The sequence below is a fragment of the Garra rufa genome, chromosome 4 (assembly GCF_049309525.1).
Source record: "Garra rufa chromosome 4, GarRuf1.0, whole genome shotgun sequence".
Taxonomy (NCBI): domain Eukaryota; kingdom Metazoa; phylum Chordata; class Actinopteri; order Cypriniformes; family Cyprinidae; genus Garra; species Garra rufa.
In genome coordinates this window covers 775067-790925 of record NC_133364.1, presented here as the reverse complement: position 1 = coordinate 790925, position 15859 = coordinate 775067, and positions in this window count along the sequence as shown.

Sequence of the window (15859 nt, the reverse complement as noted above, 5' to 3'; positions counted from 1 at the left end):
ATGTGACCATGAAAAGCCTATTCGTCCATCTGTAATCTAAAGAATGTGACCACGAAAAGCCTATTCGTCCATCTGCAATCTAAAGAATGTGACCACGAAAAGCCTATTCGTCCATCTGTAATCTAAAGTATGTGACCACGAAAAGCCTATTCGTCCATCTGTAATCTAAAGAATGTGACCACGAAAAGCCTATTCGTCCATCTGCAATCTAAAGAATGTGACCACGAAAAGCCTATTCGTCCATCTGCAATCTAAAGTACGTGACCACGAAAAGCCTATTCGTCCATCTGTAATCTAAAGAATGTGACCACGAAAAGCCTATTCGTCCATCTGCAATCTAAAGAATGTGACCACGAAAAGCCTATTCGTCCATCTGCAATCTAAAGTATGTGACCACGAAAAGCCTATTCGTCCATCTGTAATCTAAAGAATGTGACCACGAAAAGCCTATTCGTCCATCTGCAATCTAAAGAATGTGACCACGAAAAGCCTATTCGTCCATCTGTAATCTAAAGTATGTGACCACGAAAAGCCTATTCGTCCATCTGCAATCTAAAGTACGTGACCACGAAAAGCCTATTCGTCCATCTGCAATCTAAAGTATGTGACCACGAAAAGCCTATTCGTCCATCTGTAATCTAAAGAATGTGACCACGAAAAGCCTATTCGTCCATCTGCAATCTAAAGAATGTGACCACGAAAAGCCTATTCGTCCATCTGCAATCTAAAGAATGTGACCACGAAAAGCCTATTCGTCCATCTGCAATCTAAAGTACGTGACCACGAAAAGCCTATTCGTCCATCTGCAATCTAAAGTATGTGACCACGAAAAGCCTATTCGTCCATCTGTAATCTAAAGAATGTGACCACGAAAAGCCTATTCGTCCATCTGCAATCTAAAGAATGTGACCACGAAAAGCCTATTCGTCCATCTGTAATCTAAAGTATGTGACCACGAAAAGCCTATTCGTCCATCTGTAATCTAAAGAATGTGACCACGAAAAGCCTATTCGTCCATCTGCAATCTAAAGTATGTGACCACGAAAAGCCTATTCGTCCATCTGCAATCTAAAGAATGTGACCACGAAAAGCCTATTCGTCCATCTGTAATCTAAAGAATGTGACCACGAAAAGCCTATTCGTCCATCTGCAATCTAAAGAATGTGACCACGAAAAGCCTATTCGTCCATCTGTAATCTAAAGAATGTGACCACGAAAAGCCTATTCGTCCATCTGTAATCTAAAGAATGTGACCACGAAAAGCCTATTCGTCCATCTGCAATCTAAAGAATGTGACCACGAAAAGCCTATTCGTCCATCTGCAATCTAAAGTACGTGACCACGAAAAGCCTATTCGTCCATCTGTAATCTAAAGAATGTGACCACGAAAAGCCTATTCGTCCATCTGCAATCTAAAGTACGTGACCACGAAAAGCCTATTCGTCCATCTGCAATCTAAAGAATGTGACCACGAAAAGCCTATTCGTCCATCTGCAATCTAAAGTACGTGACCACGAAAAGCCTATTCGTCCATCTGCAATCTAAAGAATGTGACCACGAAAAGCCTATTCGTCCATCTGCAATCTAAAGTACGTGACCACGAAAAGCCTATTCGTCCATCTGTAATCTAAAGAATGTGACCACGAAAAGCCTATTCGTCCATCTGCAATCTAAAGTACGTGACCACGAAAAGCCTATTCGTCCATCTGTAATCTAAAGAATGTGACCACGAAAAGCCTATTCGTCCATCTGCAATCTAAAGAATGTGACCACGAAAAGCCTATTCGTCCATCTGTAATCTAAAGTACGTGACCACGAAAAGCCTATTCGTCCATCTGCAATCTAAAGTACGTGACCACGAAAAGCCTATTCGTCCATCTGTAATCTAAAGAATGTGACCACGAAAAGCCTATTCGTCCATCTGCAATCTAAAGTACGTGACCACGAAAAGCCTATTCGTCCATCTGTAATCTAAAGTACGTGACCACGAAAAGCCTATTCGTCCATCTGTAATCTAAAGAATGTGACCACGAAAAGCCTATTCGTCCATCTGCAATCTAAAGAATGTGACCACGAAAAGCCTATTCGTCCATCTGCAATCTAAAGAATGTGACCACGAAAAGCCTATTCGTCCATCTGCAATCTAAAGAATGTGACCACGAAAAGCCTATTCGTCCATCTGTAATCTAAAGTACGTGACCACGAAAAGCCTATTCGTCCATCTGTAATCTAAAGAATGTGACCACGAAAAGCCTATTCGTCCATCTGTAATCTAAAGAATGTGACCACGAAAAGCCTATTCGTCCATCTGCAATCTAAAGAATGTGACCACGAAAAGCCTATTCGTCCATCTGCAATCTAAAGTACGTGACCACGAAAAGCCTATTCGTCCATCTGTAATCTAAAGAATGTGACCACGAAAAGCCTATTCGTCCATCTGCAATCTAAAGTACGTGACCACGAAAAGCCTATTCGTCCATCTGCAATCTAAAGAATGTGACCACGAAAAGCCTATTCGTCCATCTGCAATCTAAAGTACGTGACCACGAAAAGCCTATTCGTCCATCTGTAATCTAAAGAATGTGACCACGAAAAGCCTATTCGTCCATCTGCAATCTAAAGTACGTGACCACGAAAAGCCTATTCGTCCATCTGCAATCTAAAGAATGTGACCACGAAAAGCCTATTCGTCCATCTGCAATCTAAAGTACGTGACCACGAAAAGCCTATTCGTCCATCTGCAATCTAAAGAATGTGACCACGAAAAGCCTATTCGTCCATCTGTAATCTAAAGAAAGTGACCATGAAAAGCCCATTCGTCCATCTGCAATCTAAAGAATGTGACCACGAAAAGCCTATTCGTCCATCTGTAATCTAAAGAAAGTGACCATGAAAAGCCCATTCGTCCATCTGTAATCTAAAGAAAGTGACCATGAAAAGCCCATTCGTCCATCTGCAATCTAAAGAATGTGACCACGAAAAGCCTATTCGTCCATCTGTAATCTAAAGAAAGTGACCATGAAAAGCCCATTCGTCCATCTGCAATCTAAAGAATGTGACCACGAAAAGCCTATTCGTCCATCTGTAATCTAAAGAAAGTGACCATGAAAAGCCCATTCGTCCATCTGTAATCTAAAGAAAGTGACCATGAAAAGCCCATTCGTCCATCTGCAATCTAAAGAATGTGACCACGAAAAGCCTATTCGTCCATCTGCAATCTAAAGAATGTGACCACGAAAAGCCTATTCGTCCATCTGCAATCTAAAGTACGTGACCACGAAAAGCCTATTCGTCCATCTGCAATCTAAAGAATGTGACCACGAAAAGCCTATTCGTCCATCTGTAATCTAAAGAAAGTGACCATGAAAAGCCCATTCGTCCATCTGCAATCTAAAGAATGTGACCACGAAAAGCCTATTCGTCCATCTGTAATCTAAAGAAAGTGACCATGAAAAGCCCATTCGTCCATCTGTAATCTAAAGAAAGTGACCATGAAAAGCCCATTCGTCCATCTGCAATCTAAAGAATGTGACCACGAAAAGCCTATTCGTCCATCTGTAATCTAAAGAAAGTGACCATGAAAAGCCCATTCGTCCATCTGCAATCTAAAGAATGTGACCACGAAAAGCCTATTCGTCCATCTGTAATCTAAAGAAAGTGACCATGAAAAGCCCATTCGTCCATCTGTAATCTAAAGAAAGTGACCATGAAAAGCCCATTCGTCCATCTGTAATCTAAAGAAAGTGACCATGAAAAGCCTATTCATCCATCTGTAATCTAAAGAAAGTGACCATGAAAAGCCTATTCATCCATCTGTAATCTAAAGAATGTGACCACGAAAAGCCTATTCGTCCATCTGTAATCTAAAGAAAGTGACCATGAAAAGCCCATTCGTCCATCTGTAATCTAAAGAAAGTGACCATGAAAAGCCCATTCGTCCATCTGCAATCTAAAGAATGTGACCACGAAAAGCCTATACGTCCATCTGTAATCTAAAGAAAGTGACCATGAAAAGCCCATTCGTCCATCTGTAATCTAAAGAAAGTGACCATGAAAAGCCTATTCGTCCATCTGTAATCTAAAGTACGTGACCACGAAAAGCCTATTCGTCCACCTGCAATGTAAAGAATGTGACCACGAAAAGCCTATTCGTCCATCTGTAATCTAAAGAAAGTGACCATGAAAAGCCTATTCGTCCATCTGTAATCTAAAGAAAGTGACCATGAAAAGCCCATTCGTCCATCTGCAATCTAAAGAAAGTGACCATGAAAAGCCTATTCGTCCATCTGTAATCTAAAGAAAGTGACCACGAAAAGCCTATTCGTCCATCTGCAATCTAAAGTATGTGACCACGAAAAGCCTATTCGTCCATCTGCAATCTAAAGAAGGTGACCATGAAAAGCCTATTCGTCCATCTGTAATCTAAAGTACGTGACCACGAAAAGCCTATTCGTCCACCTGCAATGTAAAGAATGTGACCACGAAAAGCCTATTCGTCCATCTGTAATCTAAAGAAAGTGACCATGAAAAGCCTATTCGTCCATCTGTAATCTAAAGAAAGTGACCATGAAAAGCCCATTCGTCCATCTGCAATCTAAAGAAAGTGACCATGAAAAGCCTATTCGTCCATCTGTAATCTAAAGAAAGTGACCACGAAAAGCCTATTCGTCCATCTGCAATCTAAAGTATGTGACCACGAAAAGCCTATTCGTCCATCTGCAATCTAAAGAAGGTGACCACGAAAAGCCTATTCGTCCAGCTGCAATCTAAAGAAAGTGACCACGAAAAGCCTATTCGTCCATCTGCAATCTAAAGAATGTGACCACGAAAAGCCTATTCGTCCATCTGCAATCTAAAGAATGTGACCACGAAAAGCCTATTCGTCCATCTGCAATCTAAAGAATGTGACCACGAAAAGCCTATTCGTCCATCTGCAATCTAAAGAATGTGACCACGAAAAGCCTATTCGTCCATCTGCAATCTAAAGAAAGTGACCACGAAAAGCCTATTCGTCCATCTGCAATCTAAAGAATGTGACCACGAAAAGCCTATTCGTCCATCTGCAATCTAAAGAATGTGACCACGAAAAGCCTATTCGTCCATCTGTAATCTAAAGTACGTGACCACGAAAAGCCTATTCGTCCATCTGTAATCTAAAGTACGTGACCACGAAAAGCCTATTCGTCCATCTGCAATCTAAAGAATGTGACCACGAAAAGCCTATTCGTCCATCTGCAATCTAAAGAATGTGACCACGAAAAGCCTATTCGTCCATCTGCAATCTAAAGTACGTGACCACGAAAAGCCTATTCGTCCATCTGCAATCTAAAGAATGTGACCACGAAAAGCCTATTCGTCCATCTGTAATCTAAAGAATGTGACCACGAAAAGCCTATTCGTCCATCTGCAATCTAAAGAATGTGACCACGAAAAGCCTATTCGTCCATCTGTAATCTAAAGAATGTGACCACGAAAAGCCTATTCGTCCATCTGCAATCTAAAGAATGTGACCACGAAAAGCCTATTCGTCCATCTGTAATCTAAAGTACGTGACCACGAAAAGCCTATTCGTCCATCTGTAATCTAAAGTACGTGACCACGAAAAGCCTATTCGTCCATCTGCAATCTAAAGAATGTGACCACGAAAAGCCTATTCGTCCATCTGCAATCTAAAGAATGTGACCACGAAAAGCCTATTCGTCCATCTGCAATCTAAAGTACGTGACCACGAAAAGCCTATTCGTCCATCTGCAATCTAAAGAATGTGACCACGAAAAGCCTATTCGTCCATCTGTAATCTAAAGAATGTGACCACGAAAAGCCTATTCGTCCATCTGCAATCTAAAGAATGTGACCACGAAAAGCCTATTCGTCCATCTGTAATCTAAAGTACGTGACCACGAAAAGCCTATTCGTCCATCTGTAATCTAAAGTACGTGACCACGAAAAGCCTATTCGTCCATCTGCAATCTAAAGAATGTGACCACGAAAAGCCTATTCGTCCATCTGCAATCTAAAGAATGTGACCACGAAAAGCCTATTCGTCCATCTGCAATCTAAAGTACGTGACCACGAAAAGCCTATTCGTCCATCTGCAATCTAAAGAATGTGACCACGAAAAGCCTATTCGTCCATCTGTAATCTAAAGAATGTGACCACGAAAAGCCTATTCGTCCATCTGCAATCTAAAGAATGTGACCACGAAAAGCCTATTCGTCCATCTGCAATCTAAAGTACGTGACCACGAAAAGCCTATTCGTCCATCTGCAATCTAAAGAATGTGACCACGAAAAGCCTATTCGTCCATCTGCAATCTAAAGTACGTGACCACGAAAAGCCTATTCGTCCATCTGCAATCTAAAGTACGTGACCACGAAAAGCCTATTCGTCCATCTGCAATCTAAAGAATGTGACCACGAAAAGCCTATTCGTCCATCTGCAATCTAAAGTACGTGACCACGAAAAGCCTATTCGTCCATCTGCAATCTAAAGTACGTGACCACGAAAAGCCTATTCGTCCATCTGCAATCTAAAGTACGTGACCACGAAAAGCCTATTCGTCCATCTGTAATCTAAAGAATGTGACCACGAAAAGCCTATTCGTCCATCTGCAATCTAAAGAATGTGACCACGAAAAGCCTATTCGTCCATCTGCAATCTAAAGAATGTGACCACGAAAAGCCTATTCGTCCATCTGCAATCTAAAGAATGTGACCACGAAAAGCCTATTCGTCCATCTGCAATCTAAAGTACGTGACCACGAAAAGCCTATTCGTCCATCTGCAATCTAAAGAATGTGACCACGAAAAGCCTATTCGTCCATCTGCAATCTAAAGTACGTGACCACGAAAAGCCTATTCGTCCATCTGTAATCTAAAGAATGTGACCACGAAAAGCCTATTCGTCCATCTGCAATCTAAAGTACGTGACCACGAAAAGCCTATTCGTCCATCTGCAATCTAAAGAATGTGACCACGAAAAGCCTATTCGTCCATCTGCAATCTAAAGTACGTGACCACGAAAAGCCTATTCGTCCATCTGCAATCTAAAGTACGTGACCACGAAAAGCCTATTCGTCCATCTGCAATCTAAAGAATGTGACCACGAAAAGCCTATTCGTCCATCTGCAATCTAAAGTACGTGACCACGAAAAGCCTATTCGTCCATCTGCAATCTAAAGTACGTGACCACGAAAAGCCTATTCGTCCATCTGCAATCTAAAGTACGTGACCACGAAAAGCCTATTCGTCCATCTGTAATCTAAAGAATGTGACCACGAAAAGCCTATTCGTCCATCTGCAATCTAAAGAATGTGACCACGAAAAGCCTATTCGTCCATCTGTAATCTAAAGAATGTGACCACGAAAAGCCTATTCGTCCATCTGCAATCTAAAGAATGTGACCACGAAAAGCCTATTCGTCCACCTGTAATCTAAAGTACGTGACCACGAAAAGCCTATTCGTCCATCTGTAATCTAAAGAATGTGACCACGAAAAGCCTATTCGTCCATCTGTAATCTAAAGAATGTGACCACGAAAAGCCTATTCGTCCATCTGTAATCTAAAGAATGTGACCACGAAAAGCCTATTCGTCCATCTGCAATCTAAAGAATGTGACCACGAAAAGCCTATTCGTCCATCTGTAATCTAAAGAATGTGACCACGAAAAGCCTATTCGTCCATCTGTAATCTAAAGAATGTGACCACGAAAAGCCTATTCATCCATCTGTAATCTAAAGAATGTGACCACGAAAAGCCTATTCATCCATCTGTAATCTAAAGTACGTGACCACGAAAAGCCTATTCGTCCATCTGCAATCTAAAGTACGTGACCATGAAAAGCCTATTCGTCCATCTGTAATCTAAAGAATGTGACCACGAAAAGCCTATTCGTCCATCTGTAATCTAAAGTATGTGACCACGAAAAGCCTATTCGTCCATCTGCAATCTAAAGAATGTGACCACGAAAAGCCTATTCGTCCATCTGCAATCTAAAGAATGTGACCACGAAAAGCCTATTCGTCCATCTGTAATCTAAAGTACGTGACCACGAAAAGCCTATTCGTCCATCTGTAATCTAAAGAATGTGACCACGAAAAGCCTATTCGTCCATCTGTAATCTAAAGAATGTGACCACGAAAAGCCTATTCGTCCATCTGTAATCTAAAGTACGTGACCACGAAAAGCCTATTCGTCCATCTGTAATCTAAAGTACGTGACCACGAAAAGCCTATTCGTCCATCTGTAATCTAAAGTACGTAACCACGAAAAGCCTATTCGTCCATCTGTAATCTAAAGAATGTGACCACGAAAAGCCTATTCGTCCATCTGTAATCTAAAGAATGTGACCACGAAAAGCCTATTCGTCCATCTGTAATCTAAAGAATGTGACCACGAAAAGCCTATTCGTCCATCTGTAATCTAAAGTACGTGACCACGAAAAGCCTATTCGTCCATCTGCAATCTAAAGAATGTGACCATGAAAAGCCTATTCGTCCATCTGTAATCTAAAGAATGTGACCACGAAAAGCCTATTCGTCCATCTGCAATCTAAAGAATGTGACCACGAAAAGCCTATTCGTCCATCTGCAATCTAAAGAATGTGACCATGAAAAGCCTATTCGTCCATCTGTAATCTAAAGTACGTGACCACGAAAAGCCTATTCGTCCATCTGCAATCTAAAGAATGTGACCACGAAAAGCCTATTCGTCCATCTGCAATCTAAAGAATGTGACCATGAAAAGCCTATTCGTCTATGTGCAATCTAAAGAATGGGACCACGAAAAGCCTATTCGTCCATCTGCAATCTAAAGTACGTGACCATGAAAAGCCTATTCGTCTATGTGTAATCTAAAGAATGTGACCACGAAAAGCCTATTCGTCCATCTGCAATCTAAAGAATGTGACCACGAAAAGCCTATTCGTCCATCTGCAATCTAAAGAATGTGACCACGAAAAGTCTATTCGTCCATCTGCAATCTAAAGAATGTGACCACGAAAAGCCTATTCGTCCATCTGCAATCTAAAGAATGTGACCACGAAAAGTCTATTCGTCCATCTGCAATCTAAAGAATGTGACCACGAAAAGCCTATTCGTCCATCTGCAATCTAAAGAATGTGACCACGAAAAGCCTATTCGTCCATCTGCAATCTAAAGAATGTGACCACGAAAAGCCTATTCGTCCATCTGCAATCTAAAGTATGTGACCACGAAAAGCCTATTCGTCCATCTGTAATCTAAAGAATGTGACCACGTAAAGCCTATTCGTCCATCTGCAATCTAAAGAATGTGACCACGAAAAGCCTATTCGTCCATCTGTAATCTAAAGTATGTGACCACGAAAAGCCTATTCGTCCATCTGCAATCTAAAGAATGTGACCACGAAAAGCCTATTCGTCCACCTGCAATCTAAAGAATGTGACCACGAAAAGCCTATTAGTCCATCTGCAATCTAAAGAATGTGACCACGAAAAGCCTATTCGTCCATCTGTAATCTAAAGTACGTGACCACGAAAAGCCTATTCGTCCATCTGTAATCTAAAGAATGTGACCACGAAAAGCCTATTCGTCCATCTGTAATCTAAAGAATGTGACCACGAAAAGCCTATTCGTCCATCTGTAATCTAAAGAATGTGACCACGAAAAGCCTATTCGTCCATCTGTAATCTAAAGTACGTGACCACGAAAAGCCTATTCGTCCATCTGTAATCTAAAGTACGTGACCACGAAAAGCCTATTCGTCCATCTGTAATCTAAAGTACGTGACCACGAAAAGCCTATTCGTCCACCTGCAATCTAAAGAATGTGACCACGAAAAGCCTATTCGTCCATCTGTAATCTAAAGTACGTGACCACGAAAAGCCTATTCGTCCATCTGTAATCTAAAGAATGTGACCACGAAAAGCCTATTCGTCCATCTGTAATCTAAAGTACGTGACCACGAAAAGCCTATTCGTCCATCTGTAATCTAAAGAATGTGACCACGAAAAGCCTATTCGTCCATCTGTAATCTAAAGTACGTGACCACGAAAAGCCTATTCGTCCATCTGCAATCTAAAGTATGTGACCACGAAAAGCCTATTCGTCCATCTGTAATCTAAAGTATGTGACCACGAAAAGCCTATTCGTCCATCTGCAATCTAAAGAATGTGACCACGAAAAGCCTATTCGTCCATCTGCAATCTAAAGAATGTGACCACGAAAAGCCTATTCGTCCATCTGCAATCTAAAGAATGTGACCACGAAAAGCCTATTCGTCCATCTGTAATCTAAAGTACGTGACCACGAAAAGCCTATTCGTCCATCTGTAATCTAAAGAATGTGACCACGAAAAGCCTATTCGTCCATCTGTAATCTAAAGAATGTGACCACGAAAAGCCTATTCGTCCATCTGTAATCTAAAGTACGTGACCACGAAAAGCCTATTCGTCCATCTGTAATCTAAAGTACGTGACCACGAAAAGCCTATTCGTCCATCTGTAATCTAAAGTACGTAACCACGAAAAGCCTATTCGTCCATCTGTAATCTAAAGAATGTGACCACGAAAAGCCTATTCGTCCATCTGTAATCTAAAGAATGTGACCACGAAAAGCCTATTCGTCCATCTGTAATCTAAAGAATGTGACCACGAAAAGCCTATTCGTCCATCTGTAATCTAAAGTACGTGACCACGAAAAGCCTATTCGTCCATCTGCAATCTAAAGAATGTGACCATGAAAAGCCTATTCGTCCATCTGTAATCTAAAGAATGTGACCACGAAAAGCCTATTCGTCCATCTGCAATCTAAAGAATGTGACCACGAAAAGCCTATTCGTCCATCTGCAATCTAAAGAATGTGACCATGAAAAGCCTATTCGTCCATCTGTAATCTAAAGTACGTGACCACGAAAAGCCTATTCGTCCATCTGCAATCTAAAGAATGTGACCACGAAAAGCCTATTCGTCCATCTGCAATCTAAAGAATGTGACCATGAAAAGCCTATTCGTCTATGTGCAATCTAAAGAATGGGACCACGAAAAGCCTATTCGTCCATCTGCAATCTAAAGTACGTGACCATGAAAAGCCTATTCGTCTATGTGTAATCTAAAGAATGTGACCACGAAAAGCCTATTCGTCCATCTGCAATCTAAAGAATGTGACCACGAAAAGCCTATTCGTCCATCTGCAATCTAAAGAATGTGACCACGAAAAGTCTATTCGTCCATCTGCAATCTAAAGAATGTGACCACGAAAAGCCTATTCGTCCATCTGCAATCTAAAGAATGTGACCACGAAAAGTCTATTCGTCCATCTGCAATCTAAAGAATGTGACCACGAAAAGCCTATTCGTCCATCTGCAATCTAAAGAATGTGACCACGAAAAGCCTATTCGTCCATCTGCAATCTAAAGAATGTGACCACGAAAAGCCTATTCGTCCATCTGCAATCTAAAGTATGTGACCACGAAAAGCCTATTCGTCCATCTGTAATCTAAAGAATGTGACCACGTAAAGCCTATTCGTCCATCTGCAATCTAAAGAATGTGACCACGAAAAGCCTATTCGTCCATCTGTAATCTAAAGTATGTGACCACGAAAAGCCTATTCGTCCATCTGCAATCTAAAGAATGTGACCACGAAAAGCCTATTCGTCCACCTGCAATCTAAAGAATGTGACCACGAAAAGCCTATTAGTCCATCTGCAATCTAAAGAATGTGACCACGAAAAGCCTATTCGTCCATCTGTAATCTAAAGTACGTGACCACGAAAAGCCTATTCGTCCATCTGTAATCTAAAGAATGTGACCACGAAAAGCCTATTCGTCCATCTGTAATCTAAAGAATGTGACCACGAAAAGCCTATTCGTCCATCTGTAATCTAAAGAATGTGACCACGAAAAGCCTATTCGTCCATCTGTAATCTAAAGTACGTGACCACGAAAAGCCTATTCGTCCATCTGTAATCTAAAGTACGTGACCACGAAAAGCCTATTCGTCCATCTGTAATCTAAAGTACGTGACCACGAAAAGCCTATTCGTCCACCTGCAATCTAAAGAATGTGACCACGAAAAGCCTATTCGTCCATCTGTAATCTAAAGTACGTGACCACGAAAAGCCTATTCGTCCATCTGTAATCTAAAGAATGTGACCACGAAAAGCCTATTCGTCCATCTGTAATCTAAAGTACGTGACCACGAAAAGCCTATTCGTCCATCTGTAATCTAAAGAATGTGACCACGAAAAGCCTATTCGTCCATCTGTAATCTAAAGTACGTGACCACGAAAAGCCTATTCGTCCATCTGTAATCTAAAGAATGTGACCACGAAAAGCCTATTCGTCCATCTGTAATCTAAAGAATGTGACCACGAAAAGCCTATTCGTCCATCTGTAATCTAAAAAATGTGACCACGTAAAGCCTATTCGTCCATCTGCAATCTAAAGAATGTGACCACGAAAAGCCTATTCGTCCATCTGCAATCTAAAGAATGTGACCACGAAAAGCCTATTCGTCCATCTGCAATCTAAAGAATGTGACCACGAAAAGCCTATTCGTCCACCTGCAATCTAAAGAATGTGACCACGAAAAGCCTATTAGTCCATCTGCAATCTAAAGAATGTGACCACGAAAAGCCTATTCGTCCATCTGTAATCTAAAGTACGTGACCACGAAAAGCCTATTCGTCCATCTGTAATCTAAAGTACGTGACCACGAAAAGCCTATTCGTCCATCTGTAATCTAAAGAATGTGACCACGAAAAGCCTATTCGTCCATCTGTAATCTAAAGTACGTGACCACGAAAAGCCTATTCGTCCATCTGTAATCTAAAGTACGTGACCACGAAAAGCCTATTCGTCCATCTGTAATCTAAAGTACGTGACCACGAAAAGCCTATTCGTCCATCTGTAATCTAAAGTACGTGACCACGAAAAGCCTATTCGTCCATCTGTAATCTAAAGTACGTGACCACGAAAAGCCTATTCGTCCATCTGTAATCTAAAGTACGTGACCACGAAAAGCCTATTCGTCCATCTGTAATCTAAAGTACGTGACCACGAAAAGCCTATTCGTCCATCTGTAATCTAAAGAATGTGACCACGAAAAGCCTATTCGTCCATCTGTAATCTAAAGTACGTGACCACGAAAAGCCTATTCGTCCATCTGTAATCTAAAGTACGTGACCACGAAAAGCCTATTCGTCCATCTGTAATCTAAAGTACGTGACCACGAAAAGCCTATTCGTCCATCTGTAATCTAAAGAATGTGACCACGAAAAGCCTATTCGTCCATCTGTAATCTAAAGTACGTGACCACGAAAAGCCTATTCGTCCATCTGTAATCTAAAGAATGTGACCACGAAAAGCCTATTCGTCCATCTGTAATCTAAAGTACGTGACCACGAAAAGCCTATTCGTCCATCTGTAATCTAAAGAATGTGACCACGAAAAGCCTATTCGTCCATCTGCAATCTAAAGAATGTGACCACGAAAAGCCTATTCGTCCATCTGCAATCTAAAGAATGTGACCACGAAAAGCCTATTCGTCCATCTGCAATCTAAAGAATGTGACCACGAAAAGCCTATTCGTCCATCTGCAATCTAAAGTACGTGACCACGAAAAGCCTATTCGTCCATCTGTAATCTAAAGTACGTGACCACGAAAAGCCTATTCGTCCATCTGCAATCTAAAGAATGTGACCATGAAAAGCCTATTCGTCCATCTGTAATCTAAAGTACGTGACCACGAAAAGCCTATTCGTCCATCTGTAATCTAAAGAATGTGACCACGAAAAGCCTATTCGTCCATCTGCAATCTAAAGAATGTGACCATGAAAAGCCTATTCGTCCATCTGTAATCTAATGAATGTGACCACGAAAAGCCTATTCGTCCATCTGCAATCTAAAGAATGTGACCATGAAAAGCCTATTAGTCCATCTGCAATCTAAAGAATGTGACCACGAAAAGCCTATTCGTCCATCTGTAATCTAAAGAAAGTGACCACGAAAAGCCTATTCGTCCATCTGCAATCTAAAGAATGTGACCATGAAAAGCCTATTCGTCCATCTGTAATCTAAAGAATGTGACCACGAAAAGCCTATTCGTCCATCTGCAATCTAAAGAATGTGACCACGAAAAGCCTATTCGTCCATCTGCAATCTAAAGAATGTGACCATGAAAAGCCTATTCGTCCATCTGCAATCTAAAGAATGTGACCACGAAAAGCCTATTCGTCCATCTGCAATCTAAAGAATGTGACCACGAAAAGCCTATTCGTCCATCTGCAATCTAAAGAATGTGACCACGAAAAGCCTATTCGTCCATCTGCAATCTAAAGAATGTGACCACGAAAAGCCTATTCGTCCATCTGTAATCTAAAGTACGTGACCACGAAAAGCCTATTCGTCCATCTGCAATCTAAAGAATGTGACCACGAAAAGCCTATTCGTCCATCTGCAATCTAAAGAATGTGACCACGAAAAGCCTATTCGTCCATCTGTAATCTAATGAATGTGACCACGAAAAGCCTATTAGTCCATCTGCAATCTAAAGAATGTGACCACGAAAAGCCTATTCGTCCATCTGCAATCTAAAGAATGTGACCACGAAAAGCCTATTCGTCCATCTGTAATCTAATGAATGTGACCACGAAAAGCCTATTAGTCCATCTGTAATCTAAAGAATGTGACCACGAAAAGCCTATTCGTCCATCTGTAATCTAAAGAATGTGACCACGAAAAGCCTATTCGTCCATCTGCAATCTAAAGTACGTGACCACGAAAAGCCTATTCGTCCATCTGCTAACTAAAGTACGTGACCACGAAAAGCCTATTCGTCCATCTGCAATCTAAAGAATGTGACCACGAAAAGCCTATTCGTCCATCTGCAATCTAAAGAATGTGACCACGAAAAGCCTATTCGTCCATCTGCAATCTAAAGTACGTGACCACGAAAAGCCTATTCGTCCATCTGTAATCTAAAGTACGTGACCACGAAAAGCCTATTCGTCCATCTGCAATCTAAAGAATGTGACCACGAAAAGCCTATTCGTCCATCTGTAATCTAAAGAATGTGACCACGAAAAGCCTATTCGTCCATCTGTAATCTAAAGAAAGTGACCATGAAAAGCCTATTCGTCCATCTGTAATCTAAAGAAAGTGACCATGAAAAGCCTATTCGTCCATCTGTAATCTAAAGAAAGTGACCATGAAAAGCCTATTCGTCCATCTGTAATCTAAAGAAAGTGACCATGAAAAGCCTATTCGTCCATCTGTAATCTAAAGAAAGTGACCATGAAAAGCCCATTCGTCCATCTGTAATCTAAAGAAAGTGACCATGAAAAGCCTATTCGTCCATCTGCAATCTAAAGAAAGTGACCATGAAAAGCCTATTCGTCCATCTGTAATCTAAAGAAAGTGACCATGAAAAGCCTATTCGTCCATCTGTAATCTAAAGTACGTGACCACGAAAAGCCTATTCGTCCACCTGCAATGTAAAGAATGTGACCACGAAAAGCCTATTCGTCCATCTGTAATCTAAAGAAAGTGACCATGAAAAGCCTATTCGTCCATCTGTAATCTAAAGAAAGTGACCATGAAAAGCCCATTCGTCCATCTGCAATCTAAAGAAAGTGACCATGAAAAGCCTATTCGTCCATCTGTAATCTAAAGAAAGTGACCACGAAAAGCCTATTCGTCCATCTGCAATCTAAAGTATGTGACCACGAAAAGCCTATTCGTCCATCTGCAATCTAAAGAAGGTGACCACGAAAAGCCTATTCGTCCAGCTGCAATCTAAAGAAAGTGACCACGAAAAGCCTATTCGTCCATCTGCAATCTAAAGAATGTGACCACGAAAAGCCTATTCGTCCATCTGCAA